A 23,050-nucleotide genomic window follows, 5' to 3' on the forward strand; every position below is an offset into this window, starting at 1 on the left:
ATAGGTTCTGGGTCTGGTTCTGTTCAATATCTTCATCAATGATTTAGATAATGGCATAGAGAGTACACTTATAAAGTTTGTGGACGATACGAATCTGGGAGGGATTGCAAGTGCTTTGGAGGATAGAATTATAGTTCAAAATGATCTGGACAAACTGGAGAAATAGTCTGAAGTAGATAGGATGAAATTCAATAAGAACAAATGCAAAGTACTCCATTTAGGAAGGAACAATCAGCTGCACAGATATAAAATGGGAAACGACTGCCTAGGAAAGAGTACTGTGGAAAGGGATCTGACAGTCATAAGCTAAATATGGACCACAAGCTAAATAACCACTGTTGCAAAAAGAGTGAACATCATTCTGGGATGTATTAGCAGGAGTGTTGTAAGCAAGACACTAGAAGTAATTCTTCTGCTCTACTCCACACTGATTAGGCCTCAACAATTTGGAGTATTGTGTACAGTTCTGGTCATCACATTTCAGGAAAAAAGTGGACAAATTGGAGAAAGTCCAGAGAAGAACAACAAAAATTATTAAAGGTCTAGAAAACATGACCTATGAGGGAAGATTGAAACAAGTGAGTTTGTTTATTCTGGAGATGAGAAGACTGAAAGGGCATGTGATAACAATTTTCAAGTACATAACAGGTTGTTCAAAGCAGGAGGGAGAAAAATTGCTCTTAGCCTCTGAGGATAGGACAAGAAGCAATGGGCTTACATTGCAGCAAGGAAGGTTTAGGTTGGACGTTAGGAAAAACTTCCTAACTGTCAGGGTGGTTAAGCAATGGAATAAATTGCCTAGGGAGGTTGTGGAAGCTCCATCATTGGAGATTTTTAACAGCAGGTTAGACACACACCTCTCAGGGATGGTCTAGATAATACTTAGTCCTGCCATGAATACAGGGGACTGGACTAGATGACCTCTTGAGGCCCCATTCAGTCCTAGGATTCTATGATTCTATTTCAACATGGGACAGCAAACTAGGTAGTCATGTTATGGCCCTTTTAAATGTCCCCTAGCTATTACGTTTGCTTATGAAAGAATTGTTTTGATAATTTACAAATCAGAATGGTTTTCCGTGAAAGCTTTATGCACCTACTGAAGAGATCAGCCAATGTCCCTTAATGTTTCATTATAAGTGCCAAATAACAAGGAAGAAAATTAATCACTTTCTGTAGATAAACTGAGTGATACCTTGGAGAGCTATTGATTGTGCCAAACGACACTACATTGCTTCCAAATACATTTATGCTAAATAGTAACAATGACTTGACTCAGGAGATTCTGCAGCACCAAATCTTTTCTTTTTTTTGGTAGAGTCACTTTTTATCTTTCCACAAATACTTCCAAACTACAAAACCAATCCCATCTGCTTTACATCAGTTTCCTTCATCAAGCCTTGATCCTGCAAGCACATAAGCACGTGAACTTGAGAGGGACTTTTCAAGTACATGAAGTTACTCACATGCTTGGGATGCACAGAATCAGGGTCTTAACTAACATAAAGCTTTATCTTTGAGAAAAAAATGTGTTAATAAAAATTCCATTTAAGACTTTGACTCTTAAAGGTTTTCACTTTAAATCACACAAAAATCCCCAAACAGGAGGAGTTTTGTGCAAACTCAGCACTTTCCCTCCACCTGATTAGTGATATGAATGTGTACACAACGGTCGAGTAAACACTTATGAATCATGAATGCTTCCTTTTGCCAACCAGCTATCAAGGATTTTGCCTGGCTTGATTAGATTTTGTTAAATGTTCACAAGTGGACTAGCTTTTAAAAGACAGGAAGCATTTCCCCACCACTCCTTGTAATTAAATGGAAATATTCCTTTACAAAAACACATACAGAAAAATTTTGCCTGTGATATTGAACAACTTGCCCTCCTTGTCCAGCTGTGTCAATGGAGATTTTGTCTACGGCCAGATCTACACTACCAACCTGTATTGGTATAACTAAATCACTCAGTGATGTGAATAATCCACACCCCTGAGGAACATAGTTATACCCACCGAACCCCCTACCCCGTGTAGACAGCACTCTGCCAAAGGGAGAGCTTCTCCTCCCAACATAGCTACCACCTCTCGGGGAGGTGGATTAACTATGCCAATAGGAGAAGCTCTTCCATCAGCATAGACACATCTTCACTTAGGCACTGTGGTGGCACAGCTGCATCGATGCAGCATTTTAAGTCTAGATCTGCCCTAAGCCTCTGTCCTTGCCACTCACCATTCTGGGTGAAACTGACCCTCCACACACACAGGAGAGCTAAGTGAGTAGGTGTCCTATCTTCGGGAAGTAAATGCAAAAACAGGTACACAGATTTAATGCTGTTTTATTAGCAGAACTCAAGCATCCTGCTCCTTACTCTGAGTCCCAGCACCTGAGTCCCATCCAACAGTGTTGGGGCGCTTAGATTACAACAATATGCTGGCCTTAAAGGAAACATCATTACAATGGATTTTCTTCCTGGAACTATGGAGAGGTCTGAATTTACTCACCAACATGTAGCCAGGTCACAGGGCACCTCTGCAGCTGCTACTCCAGTCCCTGCACTAGGAAGGGGCAAAAAATTCTTACATATTCACTGCCAGAGGTTTGTGGTCGGTGAAGGCATGATCCTGCCCCCACTCCTACTCTACCATGTCATCAGCAGTGATGGTCTAGAGCCTTTGAATACAAGAATGCTCAGTCTCCTTTGTGCCCACTTGGCAACTGCGCACCCCTCATGCAGCAGAATGGTTAGAATTCCTCCGGATTGGGACATTTCCAGGGCCCCTACGTGCTTGAGTGAATTTCTCTCTTGATGCTTATTTTACTTCCTCTTGAATGTGTTGTGCAATCTCCTCTTCCTGCCTTTTTGCCTAGTACTTCGATTCCCATGAGTACAATAGTTCCTGGCCTTTTACATATAACTCAGATGTTCCAAATGTAACAGAAACGGAAGCAACACGAAGGCTGTTATTAGCATGGCTGTATTTTATTCTACACAATTTAAGCTGCTTCAGTTGTTTTTTGAGTCAGAGATGAACGAAAAGAAATCCTATAAAACTGTTAATTTTTTAATTTAGTGCAACTCCATCGCCTTTAAGTCACTTATTTTCCAAACAGCAAGTGTATGCAAGCGCTTTGTCTTTCAAAGGCCCCTTTGGTCAGTAGGCCCAAAGTGTAGAGCCTGTCATACAGAGATTTTCTATAAAACCTAAAATCAATAGAAAAATCTTACAATTTTATTCCCTGCTACTAACATGTGGCCTCCTCCTGGGCACCTCCTCAGGGCAGCCCTACAGATGGTGCCTCACTTGAGTTTCCCTCTTGATTCCTCAAAGAAACTCAGTACAGCCTTCAGACTATATAAATAGCCCTATTTGCAGGGGAATTTATTACCAAAAGTCACACTACCATAAACCAGAGCTGCTGTCCCCTACCCCTACCCAGTCCGAATAGTACACTCATCCCAACAGCAAAAACACCAAGTTCGGCTCCAGCATCTTTCACCACAACTCACCCCAGTTCCCAGTGTTTCTAAGCACACCTCACTCCAGTTCCCAGTGTCTCTCACCACACCTCACTCCAGCTCCCAGGTACTGCTCCAGTGTCTCTCAGCACACCTCAACTCAGCTCCTCTCTAGTTGGGGTGTTTCTCTACACTGTTTTCTCCCCACGTATGGTTGCAACTTTTGTAGAGACCTCACTGGGCTCATCTCTGCACCATTTCTCAGCTTTCAGGCCTCTCTGGCTTCAGCCCTCCAGCGCAGAGAGCCAGCAGGCATCTCCGTCCACTACTCTCAGTCTTCAGGCTTCTCTGACATGGGGAAGTCCTTTCTCTCTCACCACCCTGATCTGGCTCCACAGCTCAGCTAGGGAATTTTCACCACTCCTTCCGCCTTAAAGCTCTCAGCCCACTTCTGCCCCTTCTCTGAGCTCTCATGATTCTCCCTTTCTTAACTGTGGGTAATAATCTCTCTCTCCTTCTCTTAGGAATCTGGACTCTGGGTTCTAAACTTGACTTCCAGGCTTCTGAACTTTCATTTATAAATCCCACGGGCAGCCTCTCACCCTCCTCTAGCGTGACCAGATGTCTCAATTTTATAGGGACAGTCCTGATTTTTGGGTCTTTTTCTTATATAGGCTCCTATTACCCACCACCCACCCCCATCCCGATTTTTCACACTCGCTTTCTGGTCACCCTACCCTCCTCATTACATCAAACTAGCTGCACCAAACAGGAGAGCTGAGTCCAATTTCATGTAAGGGGCCAGCTACCCTGTTACACAGAGAAATTCTAAGATACATTTAAAAAGGGATCTTGTTTCATTCTTCTTAAGTGGTTGCACCCCAACCACTGCAGCATTATGCTAAGGGATCACAGCCAGAAAGGGAAACTGGGCTAGTCTAGTTGTACTTTGCAAGCTATGAACAAAAAAACAACATAATAGGCAGTGAGTCTCATTTTTAAATTTTTCTCAGTAACCTAGGGCTGGGGAATGTGTTCCCCTCCCTCCCAAAGAGATAATGTGATGTGTCTCTTGAAGTGGGATAACACTTTGGGTAATTCAGCCGTCTCCTTCCCCCAATAGTAATAGGAGCATGAACAGCAGCTACTTTTCATAGTATATTTTACTAAGCAGTGCATGGAACACTTGAGATTGTGGTTGAAAGTCACCTCTCTGCACGCAAAGCCAGATCTGCAAAGTTTTGAAAGCAAAGGATTTCCCATACCAACCTGAGGCACTACAGCCCTTCTATAATGACAGGTTTCAGAGTAACAGCCGCGTTAGTCTGTATCCGCAAAAAGAAAAGGAGGACTTGTGGCACCTCAGAGACTAACCAGTTTATTTGAGCATGAGCTTTCGTGAGCTACAGCTCACTTCATCGGATGCGTACCGTGGAAACTGCAGCAGATATTATATACACACAGAGATCATGAAACAATACCTCCTCCCACCCCAGAGTTGTCACTTTGGATGGGCTATTACCAGCAGGAGAGTGAGTTTGTGTGTAGGGGGGTGGGGGGGTGAGAGAACCTGGATTTGTGCAGGAAATGGCCCACCTTGATTATCATACACATTGTGAAGAGAGTTGTCACTTTGGATGGGCTATTACCAGCAGGAGAGTGAGTTTGTGTGTGGGGGGGTGGAGGGTGAGAAAACCTGGATTTGTGCTGGAAATGGCCCAACTTGATGATCACTTTAGATAAGCTATTACCAGCAGGACAGTGGGGTGGGAGGAGGTATTGTTTCATGATCTCTGTGTGTATATAATGTCTGCTGCAGTTTCCACGGTATGCATCCGATGAAGTGAGCTGTAGCTCACGAAAGCTCATGCTCAAATAAATTGGTTAGTCTCTAAGGTGCCACAAGTACTCCTTTTCTTTTTACAGCCCCTCTGTGACCGCAATATCCCTCTGTGGTGATTTGGGGCCCTTGGTTCCATTTGTCTTGTCGTGCAGACAGGAGCAGTGGTTTCAGATAGGGTGACCAAATGTCCCGATTGTTGGGTCTTTTTCTTATACAGGCTCCTATTACCCACCACCCTCTGTCCCAATTTTTCACATTTGCTGTCTGGTCACCCTAGTTTCAGAGGAGCAGGTGGGTTGCACTGAGGTACGTGCTCTATTTGTAATAATAAAAAGTGACACAGATAGTCAGCACTACTTCTGCCTGTATTAAGAACTACAGGCCTTCCAGCACACAGTAGCCCTACCCTCAACAGCCCTCACTGTGCTGGACCTTTGAGGACTGGCACAAAGCCCCTCCCTAACACGGCCACTTTGCCTTAGATTAATAGAGTCCAAGGCCAGAAGGGACCATTGTGATCATCTAGTCTAACCTCCTGTACAACACAGGTCATAGAACTTCCTTAGAGCATAACTCCTCCCTCCTTGACCCCCTTGCCTTCACGAAATGGCATTACAGGCCTTCAGTCACATGGTGGACCTTTCAAAAGCCCTCCAAGGACTGGGGTGAGCTGCAGTGTTGCCAACTCTCATGATTTTATCATGAATCTCACAATATCTGGGGTGAAATCCTGGCCCCATGGATGTCAATGGGAATTTTGCCACTGACTTCCATGGGACCAGGATTTCACCCTTGGTGTTTTTCTTAAAGCTCCAGCTTCTGGAATTGAGCAATTGCATGAGCATCTCAGCTTTCATTTAAAATAAATAAATAAGTTTCTAGCCCTCATGGTCACAGAGAAAAGCCTGAAAATGTGAAACAAGTGCACCCTATCTTCCTACCATATTTACATGGCTCCTATCACCATAATATCTGAACCTCTCACAATCATTATCATTATAACACCTCTGTGAGATAGGGAAATACTATTATCCCCATTTTACAACTGGAAAACTGAGGCACTGAAATGAAATGACTTGCCCTAGATCACACAAAAGTGTGTGGCAGAGCAGAAAATTGTCTCCTGAGTCCGTGGCTAAAGTGTGTGGCAGAGCAGAAAATTGTCTCCTGAGTCCGTGGCTAGTGTCCTAACCACAGTACTTTCCTTTCTCTCAATCCTAAAGGCTGAGAAATCAAAAGGCAAATAAAAATAACACAAAATTTCGTTTTTAAAATCTCATGATTTTTAATCCAAGATCATGATTTTGGGGCCTGACTCATTATTTTTAAATGACAGGTTGCCAATACTAGAGGTGCATTCTACAGGGATAGAGTAGGGTTGCCACATGCTACTTTTCGTTTCTTTATATCTAAGTTTCTCTTTTTGCACTGACCAGGCAGCAAATGCATCCATTCAGGTTCTCCCTTCCCACTAAAGTAAATTACTCACAGCAAGCTGCTGAGCTCATTCTGCTGAATCCTTAGAAATCAAGAAGCAACTAACTGCTTCCTATGCCATAAAATTAATATTCTACACTCAGTAACAAATTTGGGTAATAATCAGTTGGATAATTTATACAATTATTATGATCTTGACTGAAATTGTTCTACATACTTGCAGAATCACTGCTGTGAATAATCATTGGCATACAGCTCTTCAAAAGCAATTGACATTATTTGATATTCTAAATTTGAACAACTTTTATTGGTTTCTCTTCCCTGACTGGGTGAGCATAAATTCTAGAATCAGGTTTCTGAGGCAAACACCATTTCAAATTCAAAATTTGCTTCCTCTGAATATTCTGCAACCGTCATTTAAATTAAATTAATTAAATTAAAATTTTCACTGTTTCCATGATGTGTATTATAATTATGTATTAGTTTTTTCTGACAATGTGCAAGGCTCTGTGCAAAACCAGGAATACACAGTCCCTGCTCCAGTGTGCTTGCATCCTTTAAAGACAAAAGATACTTACAAAGGGAGAAAGAAAGGAATACAATATGCAAACACTATTTTAAAAAAATCCTGTCAATACATTCACTTGGTAGACTATACACAGGGGGGAAAAAGGCAAAAGGGATTCAAACATATACAAAGCAAATGTGGTTAAAAATTGAGATGAACACTAACGGAAATGTTGTGACAGTATTCACCAGCTCTAGTGGCCTTAACAAGAGGAGACAGTGAAATGTAATAAATAAATAAATAAATAAATACATAAAACAACTGTCTTGGATCCCAAGACAAATGTGGCACTAGAGAATGGTTTACAACCATGTAAAAACCACATAATAACTAGAAAGGGAAAATATGTCAAAGCTGATCATGTGGAAACTGTTTATAAACTGAAGGGATCTGGGGGGCACGTGGATTCTTCCTGCATAACATCTCTGAGAGAGGGAGAGAGCCTTTCCTTTCCATCCACCTTGCTAAAATTCTCATCTAGGCGCTCATCATTTCATGTCTCAAGGCTTCTCCTCTTCCCCACCCTTGAGAAATGCAAACTTGCCCAGCTCACAACCATTCAAAGACAAAGATAATTTTCCTAGCTAGTCACTTTGACCATGTCACCCCTCTGTTTGCTTCCCTCCACTGGCTCTCCCTTCTCCCTCCCACCAAACACAAATCATTTATCTTCACTTTCAAGGCCCTTCACAGCCTATCCCCACCTTTGCTTATTATCTCTCTCATAGACCACTAGACATAGTGACTCACACCACTGAGCCCAATGGTGCCAGCCTTTGTGACTCACTAGTTAAATTTTCAGAAAAGCATCTTTGTGCTTTCTTTCATGCTGGTCCTAACATACAGGAGGAGCTCCTGGTAAACCTTTGCAAACATATCTCATTGGCCTCCTTCATACTGTTGGGAACACTGGGGCATGGCCACTAGGTAACTCGAGGGGATGGAAGACCACAAGTGTCGATGAAGCCCCCTCGCACTAGGCCCCTGTGTCCTTGCCCCCCCCCTCCTGCCTGGAGGCATTCGCAGCAGCTCTGCGTACTAGGCCCAAGTGTCCTTGGCCCCCCCGCCTGGAGGCACACACAGCAGTTATGCTGAGAATCTGCAAAAGTATGTTGCAGAGTCAGACTGCCTGAAACTAAGCAAGGCCAAACAGGGGAGATACGGAAGAACAATGCTGAATAAAGCAGCTTTATGTATAGTTTAACAAATGATACAGAGAATCAGGGAACTAGCTGGGAACTGGATTGGCTGGCTATATGGATACTTGGGGCAGCTTGCTATTGGATAAGTATGCTGGGAAAAAGGATGTATAAAAGCCTGTGTAACTTCCTGCTCTGTTGTGCAGGATTTGAGATTTTATTCTCCCTGTACCTTTTTGCAGCTGCAAATAAACTTTTCTGCTTCTCCACCCCGTTGTGATTATTGGGTGTAGCACACCGGGTAACGAACCACTCAAGCTGTTGTTCAGCCTATCGTCACTGGGTGCCGGCAACAGCTTTTGGCGTCCCTGGGTGGGCCATGAGGCTGCAATTTAGCCTTGCCCGGACCCCTCCTGGAGGTCGAGGATTGTGGCGAGAACCGACGCCCAGCGCGCACCGGTGAGTTCATCGGGGGCCTCGGAGGAGACGCGATTTGATCGATCCCAGAGGGCACAACGGTGCAACGCACTCATATAGTGGAGAAGCTGTTGTGGACGGCGGTGAAGAACCGGTCCCTTAGACATGGGGGAGGAGCAGCTGCAGGCCACGGTGAAGAACCGGTCCCTTGGATAAGGTAGGAACCTTTTAAAATCCGGATTATATGCTCTGTTGGAACCTGGGGGCGCCCAGAGTTACCCTGTAGGTATGGGACAGGGACAGAGCTCAGAGGTTAGGGCACGGTGTACGCCCCTAGAGTGCATTCTAGCAAACTGGAAGGTATTTGGTGCGGATCCGATGACTAAGAGCCAATTAAAACGATTCTGTACAGTTGACTGGCCTCAATATCAACTAGAGGACCAGGAGTTGTGGCCACCAGGAGGGTCAATTAATTACAACACGATCCTCCAATTAGTTTTGTTTTGTCAGTGAATGGGTAAATGGAATGAACATATGTATGCGCATTTGTTTCTGACTTTATGTACTTGACCAGATATTTTACAGCACTGTAATCTGACTCCGACTGGTTCGGTAGCAGCTAATGTTAGTCCCCAGACCCCCACCCCCACTGTAATGGCAGAGCCGGTGTCCCCTTCGGCCCCCACACCCCCACCGTATAAGGGTAGGATGCCTCAGGTTACGGAGATTGCCCCCTCGGTGGGACTCTATCCTTTGCTTACCGAGACTGTTGTGGCTTGCCCAGGGGCAGATGGACGTCAGGCTACCACTATGCACGTTTAAACCCATGTGCCATTCAATCCAATAGACTTAGCAGCTTTTAAAACACAGGCTGGGGAATTCTCAACGAACGCAAGCAGGTTTATTTCAGTCTTTGAGGGGTGCCTCAGTAGTCACAAGCCGATTGAGACGACTGTAATATCCTCCTGAGAACCCTGTGGTCTGAGGTGGAGAGGGATCAGGTTACAGCTAAGGCAAGGGGAGCGTCAGCGTTCAAGCGAAAAAAAAGAAAGGAATCTATCTGTTAAGTTCCTCTCCAAATAACTGTAAGTGGCTCAGGGCATTTCTGGGTATGGCAGGCTTTTGCAGGATATGGATCCCAGAGTTTGGACTGTGGGCTAAACCCCTGTACGACTGTGTAAAAGGAGCAGATCATGACCCTTTCTATTGGACCCCAGAGGCTGACAGGGCATTTAAAATCCTGAAAAGAAAATTGATGGAAGCCCCGGCTCTGGACCTGCCGGATCTCTCTAAGCCGTTTCAGTTGTATGCACATAAACGAAGGGGGGTGGCCCTAGGAGTGCTCACACAGCTGTTAGGAGCATGGAAGCGTCCTGTGGCTTATTTTTCTAAGCAATTGGATCAGGTTGCAAAGGGTTGGCCGGCATGTTTACGGGCGGTCGCAGCTACTGCCCTAGTGCTTGAGGAAGCGGAGAAGCTAACATTGGGAGGGGTTATGCAAATCTATACTCGCCATATGGTCCGAGCCTTACTGGATGCAAAGGGAGGGCTTTGGCTCACCCAGGCTCGGATTGCTCAGTACCAGGCTAAGCTGTTAGAGAACTCTGAAGTCACCCTACAGCCTTGTCCCTCCCTTAACCCAGCCACTCTCTTGCCAGAAACAGAGGAACAGAAACATGACTGTTCAGAGATCATAGATGCCCAGTACTCCAGCCGTCCGGATTTAAAGGATGTACCTCTCCCAAATGCAGATTATGAGTGGTACACTGATGGTAGCAGTACTGTAATAGATGGGCAGAGGAGGGCGGGTTATGCTGTTGTGACCCTCCATGACACTGTGGAAGCTGAAGGTTTGCCTGCGGGGACCTCTGCCCAGCTTGCCGAACTAATAGCCCTGACCCGTGCACTTGAACTGTCAAAAGGAAAGCGGGTCAACATTTTTACTGATTCAAAGTATGCTTTTGGTGTGCTGCATACTCATGCTGGCAGGGAAGCACTTCTCCAACTAATGGGAAAATACTTTATCACTTCCGGACTCCGACCCCTGGCTGCCCAGGTACAAGCGGACTGCTTAGTCTGCCAAAAGAATAACCCCCGACCGGGACATCCTGTGCCACCAGCTGCCCTAGAACCCACTCCGGGCCCCGGACAAGTGTGGCAAATAGACTTTACTGAGTTTCCCCTGACCCAAGGGTTCAAATATCTCCTTGTTATAGTGGATCGGTTCAGCGGATGGCCAGAAGCCTTCCCATGCCGTAACTGCACTGCCAGGACAGTGGCCCTCAAGTTTGTTAGGGAAATCGTTCCTCGCTTTGGACTCCCCCTGTGAATGGAATCTGACAACGGGACACACTTCACATAAAAAATCATTCAAAGCATCTCACATGCCTTACAGATCCCCTGGAAACTCCATACGCCCTGGAGACCGCAAGCCAGTGGGGTAGTGGAGCAGACCAATCAGACCCTTAAACGGCATCTCTCAAAAGTGTGCCAAGAAGCCTCACTGCGATGGCCTGATGCTTTGCCCCTCGTCCTACTCCATATCCGCGTTCTCCCAAAGGGTAGATTAGGGCGTAGTCCCTTTGAAATTATGTTTGGAAGGGCATGGCCTATGAATGGCACCCCAGTTCTGTCAGGGGAATGGGAGTTGGGTAATGTTTTTTTGTCACAGTATATGTGTTCCCTGTCTGCTGTTCTCTTGTCTCTTCACAGGTATACCAAGGATTCCCAGCCTCTCCCCTTGGACTCTCCCATTCACTCCTTACAGCCCGGTGACTCTGTGCTTGTTCGCACCTGGAAAGACGAGCCTCTCCAGGAAAAGTGGAAAGGACCCTATACCGTCCTGCTGATCTCCCATACAGCGGCAAAGATCGAGGGACACAAGAACTGGATCCATCACTCTCGTCTAAAGGCAGTACCCGCCCCCTCGTCAGCAGAACAGTGGACCGTCCAACCTGCTGACTCCTCATCTAGTGACGATCTCGGGCTAAAGCTACTGTTTAAAAGACACAAATAGCGGGCACCTTAATGCTAAAATGGGCCCACCCAGGTACTGGAGACCCTGGGTTGGGAAGACTCTGGTAATAATTAATTGGGTAACATTGTTATTCTCTGTATTGGTATTTCCAAACTATGCATATCGGGAGCATAACTCCTTTGTTTTGCTTGCGCACCATGTTGCTAATTTAACAAACCAGACTGATTGCTGGGTATGTGCTCCAAGTCCACTGTCCCCCAAAACGGGAATGCCCCTTGACATGCTGCCCTTGACCCTAGCAGAATTAGCCACCACCAAAGAGCAGGAAAGAACGGACTCACCGCTCTGGAACAAGACCTCTTTACAGCAAGCCACCTATCAGGACCAGGAGTATTCAGTTGCAGTACTCACTAAGGGAGTGTTATGTTTTACCCGAAACCAATCTGATCACTATGGGCATCCTGTGGGAAAGAGCTCCTGTGTTATTACACAGTGGGCTGATGGGTACTGGATAAAGACCAACAGGGGAGGCCAACAGTGTGGGTGTAATGGTTCCTCCCCTTTTAGGGAAACACATATAATCTTACCACAAAAAAGGGGTTTGGAAATGTAACTTGCCGTCCAGTTAATATCTCCAATGTAGCAAGCCAATGGTGGGTTTGTAGTAGTCCCTATGGCGAGTGTAATTTGAATGGCACAATTAGAAATGCCCCCACTTGTACCCAGTCAGGAGGATGGGATGCCCCCCTAGGGGCATATGAATTGTTTAAAAAAGCAGCCAAAGCAGCCTTAAATATCCCAGAAATCCCCTTAAGAAACAGTCCTTACTGGGCCCTACAGAGTCACTATTTTGTATGTGGCCAAAAGGCTTACAAGGTGCTGCCAGCCAACTGGACAGGTAGCTGTTATATAGCTCATGGAGTTCCTCATCTTTCCATAACTGCCACACTGCCCAAAGGAAAGATTAGAAATGCCCGAGACACCTCTGTTGAGTCACGAGAAAAGACCCTGCGGCGACTGACTACGGCATTAGAGGGCAATATGAAGAATCCCCTCACAATCGAGAAGCTGGTAGGGTGCTCTGTACTGGGAATAGCGCCACTGTTTACCGGACCAGCCATGGCATGCATAGGCCGCTATACTGTAAGGCTGCAGATGGTACTTAAGAAGGTGGCCTTAAAGTTAAAAAACTCGGTTAGTAATTTAGGGTCAGCAGTAAAAACATTAAATAAAAAGGTACAGCAGCTCAGGACGTTTTCCCTCCAAAACAGGCTGGCTTTGGACTATCTCTTGGCATCCCAAGCAGGGGTTTGTGCCCTCGTCGGGCCCCGATGTTGTGTATATGTAAATGATAGCAGTTATGAAATCTATAAAAAGGTGGTACAGGCTGAAGCCCATGCCCGAGCCGGAGCACAGGTTGCCTATACTGCCCCAGAGAACGATTGGTTGCAAACCTTGTTTTCAGGCTGGGGTTTGTCGTCTTGGCTTGGTGGTTTATTTAGCCTGCTATTGAAACTTCTCTTTCCTGTATTGCTTGTATTACTGGTATTATGCTGTGCAGTATCATGTGTCAGGGCTCTTTTGCAAAAGTTAATAAGTCATTCTCTTCAGGGCTATCACAAAGTGCTTATGCAAAGTCATATTGTAAAAAATAAGTAGCCCAAGTGAGAAAACTCAGAGCCAAGGCTGTTGAGTGTTCTCAAAGGGGGGAGTTGTTGGGAACACTGGGGCATGGCCACTAGGTAACTCGAGGGGATGGAAGACCACGAGTGTCGATGAAGCCCCCTCGCACTAGGCCCCTGTGTCCTTGCCCCCCCCCCGCCCCCGCCTGGAGGCATTCGCAGCAGCTCTGCGTACTAGGCCCAAGTGTCCTTGGCCCTCCTGCCTGGAGGCACACACAGCAGTTATGCTGAGAATCTGCAACAGTATGTTGCAGACTGCCTGAAACTAAGCAAGGCCAAACAGGGGAGATATGGAAGAACAATGCTGAATAAAGCAGCTTTATGTATAGTTTAACAAATGATACAGAGAATCAGGGAACTAGCTGGGAACTGGATTGGCTGGTTATATGGATACTTGGGGCAGCTTGCTATTGGATAAGTATGCTGGGAAAAAGGATGTATAAAAGCCTGTGTAACTTCCTGCTCTGTTGTGCAGGATTTGAGATTTTATTCTCCCTGTACCTTTTTGCAGCTGCAAATAAACTTTTCTGCTTTTCCACCCCGTTGTGATTATTGGGTGTAGCACACCGGGTAACGAACCACTCAAGCTGTTGTTCAGCCTCTCGGCACTGGGTGCTGGCAACAATACCCCTTCTTAAAACTCTCCATTGCTGTGATACCTCCAAAAAACTTGATAACACGCAACAGGTGTGCTTGAGACCACTCTCTAACATGCTGACCGGCACTGTCTCAGAGTTTCCTTGTGCTCTCCTGTTTGTCCGTATCCACCAGTTGTCTCTTGTCTTCTCTACTTGTAGTCTCTCTGGGGTGGAGACAATCTTTTTGTTGTGTGTTTGTGCAGCACCTAGCAGCGTCCTGGCTACACGCTACCACAATACAAATCAATAATAATAAATTAATTGTCCAATTTCAAGTAGAGACAGAAACAATTTAAGAATAGTTAATTTGCAGAAACGCATTTTGATGAATAATCCATGTTTCCTTCCCTCATGCCACTTTTTCTCCCTGACTTTCTACCTCCTTATGCCCAGCACTGCTGTGTTAGACACAAGAAACAGTTTTAATGGCTAAAGTTACCCTACCAGCACTACCAGTAACAGACACTGGATACCACACTGAGTGATTTCAGCACCTCATGTTGTCCTGACGATGGCTAAAATTGCTCACATTTGTGCATTTGTAAAAAGTGCCAAAATTTACAGTTTAATTTTGGCTTTAACATCTGTGCCTCCGTCTTCCCATCTGTAAAATAAGGACACTAGTTCTTACTTATCTACCAGAGTTATTAGGATGATTAACTAAAGCTTCTAAAACACTAATGAGGTATTCAGGGGAAAGACACTATATAAATGCAAAGTATACTGATATAACATAAACTTCCTGAAAGCCTGAGTCTGTGATCAGTTTCATAATTTTTGAAGTTTAAATTCCAGGAAAGGGTCACATATTAAAGACCTGATTCTCCACTGCCTTGAACTTTGTGCAACCATTTACACATGTGCAAAGTGAGTGTGAAATGTTATCACTTTGATTTGGTACACAGCATTGAAGAATCAAAAAGGAATCAGGCCTCTGATATTTAAAACTCAGCCTTCCTATTTGTGCTTACTTAAATTTCAGGCCTACTCAGGTACTTTTTCAGTTATTTGAAATATATTTGATGTCACTGGGATGGCCAAGGATCTAAATGCACCTGCTGGGTGAGGCATTGTTAAAAATAGGCCAGAAGTCATTGTAAAATTATATTGTTGGAAGTTCTGAAAATAATTGTACACTTTGGAGGTGTGTTTTTATATGGATGGAGGCCTATGATGAATCAGTTACGTAGTTTGTACAATATAGTTTTCAGCACCTATGAAATGGAAAAATCAATATTTGCCCCTCCTTTTGTATTAGATCCTGTAAAGCATACAGTGAAAAGATACAGCAGAAACCTTGACTAAGAGAGATGTCAGACTTGGTTGTATGTAAATAGCTTTGCTCATTGTGACCTAAGGGCCAACTTATCTTGCTATACCACATGTTGGATTTCAAGATCAACCTTATTTTTAAAAACTGTTGGCCTGGAGTCTGAAAATGCTTTACATTCCAACACAAAGAGTGGACATCCTCATGGTGCCACAGGTCTTTTTTGCAGTGTAGCCATGTCCTCGGAACCAAATCCTATCTATCCCCAAACAAGGAGGGACCCATCTGAGGCAGCAGGAATAAGATTTGGGGAGCCAACCCAGTGGTGCAGGCTGCTTGTGCGTCCCTAAACCCAGCTCCATGAGGTCCCCTTCTTTGGCCCTGCTCGGTTGTGGTGGGAATGAGGAGCCTTGGTAAGGCAGAGGGGCAAGGCTAGTGGGTCCAAATGGCAGAACAGCCACAGGATATTGCCCTCTGAGAAGTAGGGTGCAAGAGCAGCACTGGTGACTGAAGCTTCAGAGCTGCTTTGCAGTCATTACTCTAACCCTGCCTACCAAATGGTGGATTCACTCACTCAGCCAGTCCAGTATGGTGTGGGGGAGAGAGGATTTGTCTCGTAAATAAGACTCTTGCACCTTTAATGCAGCTATTTTCATATATTCATTCAACTATTACAACTTTGCTTAATATTACGGAAAGCCAAACTGTGGATCACAACTCTTCGATTGTGTATTTGTGTAGAGTCTCTGGTGAGGCAGATTTTAACTGTAACCTGTTCCCTGCTCTAAATTTATGAGACTTCTCTCTTTATTGAACAGGGCTAATTTCATTTCCTTGCTTTCCCTCCTCCACTCACTCTTTCAGTGCAGAGTTCCCAACCATTGGAGGGTAAGAGGTATCTAGGTTATGTCAGTTACCAATACAAACACCAGCAGCACTTCTCTCCTCTCTGGGTTGCCATCTCTTTTCCTACCCCAAATCTCTCTAATTTTATATACATCTCTCTCTTTCCACAGTTGGATAGTCATATCTTTCTTTATTCTCAAACCTCCTTGGATTTCCTATGTTTCTCCCTGCTGACAACCTTTGTGTCTGTGTGTCATCTTTCCCCTTCCCCTTTGTTTCCATGCATCTCCTTCCTCTTGTTTCAGAGTTTCCCAGAAATGAAGGACCATGATTGCATATTATTATACCCATAATATCACACAATAGCACTTTTCTGGAAGCGTAGGATGTCTAGATTAAAATATTTTATTTTTCTTTAGATCTAAATTCAGTTTCACTTGGCTGCGGCCACTGCTACTGTGCAGGAACATAAGCATAGTCATGCTGCAGATATTTATCCTTAAGGGCTTGGGAAAATATGGGATTTCAATACACAGTTCAAACCCTTTCCCCCCCAAGTTAGGAGCAAAACTTGACTTTATTTTAAGTATTCATTAATTTGATTAATATTTAAATTTAAAGAAAATTGCAGAGGCCTTGAAAGAAGCTAAATATTTAAAGAGTAATATATACAAAAAAATAAATTACATAAAAACGATGGTAGGATTACAGAGTTACAGTTTTTGGAGAGCTTTAAAATAATGCAAAAATTAAGGTCCCTAAAGCAAAATAATCTTGGCTACATTGTCCAGTACATATTGAAGTAAATGTGGTTACACAGATATAACTAGGAATGCAATTTAGATCATGTTTACTTTGTAGTACATACACTATTTAAAAGCCTAAATGGATAGTTTTAATATTGTGTATTCTTGTTTACAAAGAAAAATCTGAATAAAAGGTAGTGCACATATGGAAGTTAGTATTTCTGTAGAGATCTTAACTTTTGCATTTCCTGACATTATTAACATTGCAAGCTAATGTTACATTTATTTAGGCTTTTTTGGCATTTAATCTTCTAGGGGGCTATTATATAGAGTGTACAATTCCTGGAAGCTCAGGTACACTTCTTGAAACCACCACATGAACTAATCCTGGCTTGCTGTTGCCTCTTAACCTTGGCCCTCCCACTTCCTGTTTCAGCTCTCCAACAACTCAGTCTTCCCCACAATAGTGTTTATTGAAATGCATAATTATACATTCAAAGTTCTTGGGCTTCGCACTCCAGAACAAACTGGGGTCTACAGAGACCAGGATATTTGTACCAAGAGGAGGAAATGCCCAGACTAGTTCCTGACAACTTTCAGCTAATCCAGGAGTGGAGGCCAATCCACCTCCTTCCTAGTTTCATGGTGTTCTCCTCACCTCATCCATTCAAAAAAACCTCTACCATGGTCTCCAACTCCAGTGATGTGAAAGGGGGAACAGGGAGAGGAAGTTCCTGTCAGAGTGTTGCGCACAGAGCTCCCCACCCATCCTGGTACCTATGAGACAACCTCTGAAGTGCTAAACCTGGGAGCCCCCACTCTCTGCAGTTTCAGATTCCCACCTACTTAGGCCTTGCGTGCCTGTTTCCATAGGGTGAAGATGGGTCTGCAATCAGTGAACAAAGAGGGGATGGAGTCCAGGCAGAATCCGACCTCAGTTCCCTAGGAACATTCTCTTTTTCAATGACACTTGCAGCTGCCATCAATTGTCCAGCAGGACAGCTAGCTGACATATGGGATGAGATCTGTGTTGTAGACAAGGTGTGTATGGACCATTTTTTGTTCTGCGTTTGTGCAGCACCGAACACAATGGGGTCCTGGTCTGTGATTGGGGCTTCTGGGCACCACCACAATACCAATAAGGTAATGATAACGTGTCACATGCCTACCTCTGCAAACTGCCCACACCAAAAACACTGCAGTGGGAGAATGGGTAAAGAGCCCAGCATACAAGAAATGGAAAAGCCAGGCTGCCTGAGCAGTGTTAATTCTGCCCTCAGTGCATGGGCATGATTATTACTTGATCTTCAATTCCTTGATCATAGGGTATTTCTCAAACAAAATATAAATACATATATGTGCATTTTAACAGTCTTGCTACATACATGTAGCTTCCTGTAACTGTGTAGACTGAAAGGAAATTGTTTTCTAAATGGTGGCTGTAATTATTAAAAACACATGTCTTAGCATATTAAAGGTGTAATAGCTTGATCTACAGAAGTGCCGAACATCCATAAATTCAATTTAAGTCAATGAGAGCTGCAGATCCCCAGGACCTTTCAAAATCAAGCCATACATCAGTAAAGATATATGGAACCATAACGCTACTAAAATTAGTATACGTGTACAACAATGAAGCATGTAACAGGGTGAGACGCCTCAGAGTCTGTACGAAAAAATGAGAATAGTAATACTTGTGAAATAGTATGTTGATTATGATTAAGACTGTGTAATGGAATAGATTCCCCGATCGTGGAGTGCTCCATTTTGAACCCTTAATGCTTTCAAGGCAATGCTTTGATGGAATTTCATTGGGTTTTTGGAAAGAAAAAAATAAAATCCATAATATGATTTATTTGGGTAGCTAACACTAGAGCACCCTGTCCCACACACTGTAGAAGGTTCAAAGGATGGAAATCTTCTTCCCCACCTCCTAGCGGTCTTAGGAAGTCTGCAGGGGAGAGACACCTCAGGTGAACCAACAGATGAATCTAATACATTCTGCCTCTAGTAATGGCCAATTCTCAATGTGTTAAAGGAAGGCGAAAAACCCTTTAATGCAGCTACTGGGCTTTGGAATGCTATTGGAAAAAAGCTTTCCTGGCCCCCTATTTTAGAACTTGAAAAGGGGGGAAATACACATACCTCCTTCATGATGAATATTTATGACACAAACTAAATGTTGCCCTTTTCTCTACCATGTTGCATACATGCTTGCTCAAAAGCTGAAATAGTGTCCTAGCCTAAAGACAGTGGCTTCAAGACAGCTCAAGAGCTTATAAAATAAGAGGAATATAAAGATTTAGGTCACCACAATATCATAGAAGGAAAGTGATTAAATGTTATTGAAGTCACACCTACTCCAGAGTTTACTATTCTAGATCATAGTCAAATTTTAGTAAGCAACCAGATAGGTGTGGGTTCAGATATTCTAATGTTTCCCATTACTCTGTGGGCTAACTATGGCCCATGGACACTAACGACATGAAGCATGAGAAAACAAGGGGCCTGTGGACTAGAAAAAGACTACCTGTCAGGGATTTGGCAGTGGTAAACCATTATTGAACTCATCCTGTGCAGAAGGGCAAGATAGCAGACAGGTGTGACTTGTCAGAGAGAGCATGCATGCAGCCAGAGAGTAGTGTAAGACTCCAGAACACGTTTACTAACATAAAGGACCCAGCTATTGAAGCAGTTTTTTGTTGCCAGAGGAAAGGTAATTTGTAAACTAAGTTACGATTCAAAATTCTCTACATGAGGATAGCTATACTGTTGGAAACAAAAAACTCACAGCAACCACGACAACCTAATCCCTTCTCAAAACAATGTTGAAATTAACATGATTCATTGACACCTATTGGGACATAAATAATTTAGGGCCAGATCCTGAAGTTCTTATGCAGGCAAAACTCCCATTGACTTCAATCATATTATATATATTAATACAACTATATATTCTGATTATTAAATTTCTTTAAACCTAATACTGTCCAAACTATAACTAGCAAAGGCTATGATACCCTCCCCCAGAGAAATCCATCTTGCTAGGAAATCCAGTGACATACACTTCAGATAGCTGCCTACCCGGAGATGCATTGGGACCATAGTGAGGAGGCAGGTTTGCAGCTTCTAAACCCCAGTCCTGTAGAAGGCTGGACCCTCTGCACTGCTCCTCTGGGTCTCCTTCCAACTGAGATCATGGTTTCTTCAGAACCTATGCTCCCATTGGTCATGCATTCTTGCAGCAGTAATTTAGTTAGAGATTTGCTTAGATATCCACTACCTCTAAAAGTAGAAGGGACTATTGGGTCCCAAACATTTATTATTATAGCTAATAAAGGTATGTAGCATGACCTACCATCACCTTACACATCCACAAAGAATTTTTAATGAAGTTATTTCAAGTATGTGAATTAAGTCACACACACTGATTTGGTTTACAAATAATACGAGAGTATAATTATAAACACCTGATTTTCATAGGGTTTTTTTTTTTTGCATAACCTTGTACCCCTCTTCTGTTTTCCTTTTATTCTTCCACGCCTGAGGTATGCAGTCATCTAAGTGCCTGCTAAGGTGCACGCCTGTGCGGCCATGCAGGACGCCACCAAGGGCCGTACACTTAACTCCTCCAGCCCCGGAGCTGCTGCAGTGAGGAGAGGTGCTCCAGGGCTGGAGGAGTTAAGTGCACGGCCCTTGGTGGCGTCCTGCCCCCTTCCACACTCCAAGCCCCTCAGCCTCACCCCTGCCACATGTCATCTGCATATTGGTGCACATAGCAAAATTAATTCCGCACATGAATGGGAAAAATTAAAGGGAACATTGGCAGTCATCCTGAAGTATGTGGCACTTACTCATACACATTTACCCACATAATCACCAGTCACTAAATCATCCCCTTTAAGGTCTTATGTAACATTTGTAAGCATCAGTAAGAACTGAGTACAGTATGTTTCTTCAGAATATGTGTGTATAGTAATTTTCTAGCATCAGTTTGTCTGTCCTATACGCACCTATAATACCTTTATTGTAATATCTTCCTCTTTGAATCAATCAGGCAAGTTATTTATTTAGCATTAATATTTATATACTTCTCTTAGATGGGAAAAGAAAAGGAAACCACAAATATACCATTGGCCAAAACTTGTCTACGACCCCGTTTGCTACCATATATTAGAGGCCCTTATTTTCTGAAACAAAATGTGCAGCTAACAAACCTATTCTGTTTGAGCATGAGCTTTCGTGAGCTACAGCTCACTTCATCGGATACATACCGTGGAAACTGCAGCAGACTTTATATACACACAGAGATCATGAAACAATACCTCCTCCCACCCCACTGTCCTGCTGGTAATAGCTTATCTAAAGTGATCATCAAGTTGGGCCATTTCCAGCACAAATCCAGGTTTTCTCACCCTCCACCCCCCCACACAAAAACTCACTCTCCTGCTGGTAATAGCCCATCCAAAGTGACAACTCTCTACACAATGTGCATGATAATCAAGGTGGGCCATTTCCTGCACAAATCCAGGCTCAAATAAATTGGTTAGTCTCTAAGGTGCCACAAGTACTCCTTTTCTTTTTGCGAATACAGACTAACACAGCTGTTACTCTGAAACCTATTCTGTTGCCCAGAAGATTCTAAACAGTGAAAAAATAAGACACAAATATCTGTATCAGAGGGGGATACAAATTCAGAGATAAACCTAGGCCCCAATCCTGCAATCAGATTCACAAGAGTGAATTAAGATCAATTTGTATTTTAAAATATATAACTTTGTTAGTCTGAATATTTGACTTCTATTGAGATGAAATCAAGAAACTTTGGTTCTCATCTTAACAGCTCCCAGATCAAGCAACATTTTCAAAATTATGAATGAAAAATGTTAAACCAGCATTTTCAAATTTTCAGCAAATAATTTAAGAAAACTTCTGGCAAACACTGCTATTACCTCTTTCTGATTATACCACTATCATACAATCTTCTATATTTTCTCAATCACAAGTTATGTTAACAGGTTTCAGAGTAACAGCCGTGTTAGTCTGTATTCGCAAAAAGAAAAGGAGTACTTGTGGCACCTTAGAGACTAATCAATTTATTTGAGCATGAGCTTTCGTGAGCAACAGCTCACTTCATCAGATGCATACTGTGGAAAGTGTAGATCTTTTTATATACACACAAAGCATGAAAAAATACCTCCTCCCACCCCACTCTCCTGCTGCTAATAGCTTATCTAAAGTGATCACTCTCCTTACAATGTTAACAGTGAGAATTTGGAAGCTTTAAATTTTCTTCTTTATTGCTCTGTGTAATGCATAGGAATTTGGTCAACAGATTCAAAAGTAAAAAAACCTTAATAAAAAAAGACTGTTGGAATAATGCAGAAAGACTTTGGATCTAAGAGACTAAAAAAACCTGGATCTTAATAGAGGTTTATTCTATCCATCTAACTTAATCATTTTTATAGTGCCAATCATATTTGAAGAGCTGGACCAGAAATCTATTAAAATCTATTTTTTAATTATTCCTCTTCTGGTTTTGCCTTTTAAAACCTCTTTGCTGACCTGCTGTCACCTTCCCCTGAGTCCTCAGATAGTACAGCTATGACCAAATTAGAAGTCCCTAAACAGAATAGAAAGCTGCCCCTGGACTGTAGCAGTCTCAGTAAATATTGCAAGGATGATATAACTCATTACCCCAGCCAGGCCCGCAATACTATTTACATATAGCCCAATTCCTAGCTGAAACAGCAGAGCAGAGCAGCTGTGACAGGCTGAAAGCAGGAGTTTTTTAAGAGTCTAATTGAAGCACACACAAAAACCCTTCATTTCCCAAACGTGTGTGCTTTAGCAGGTCTGGAAGAGATATGTGTGCACGGATAATTTGGGTTTTGAGAGGGTGAGGCACACAAATTCACGGAGGTTGCAGTTCTGATTCTAGCTATCACTTACATCAGGTTCACACCATTGACATCAGTGGAGTTACTTCTGCTTCACACCAGTGGGAAACCAGAATCAGACCCTACA

At 43.4% G+C, this 23,050-nt stretch overlaps 1 protein-coding gene across 2 annotated transcripts in view; it reads right to left on the bottom strand.

Moving 5' to 3' along the window:
• DEPTOR (DEP domain containing MTOR interacting protein) overlaps positions 1-23,050 on the bottom strand; it is a 131,114-nt gene that overhangs the window by 107,023 nt on the left and 1,041 nt on the right. The window lies entirely within an intron of this gene.

The sequence above is a fragment of the Lepidochelys kempii genome, chromosome 2 (genome assembly GCF_965140285.1).
Source record: "Lepidochelys kempii isolate rLepKem1 chromosome 2, rLepKem1.hap1, whole genome shotgun sequence".
NCBI lineage: Eukaryota > Metazoa > Chordata > Testudines > Cheloniidae > Lepidochelys > Lepidochelys kempii.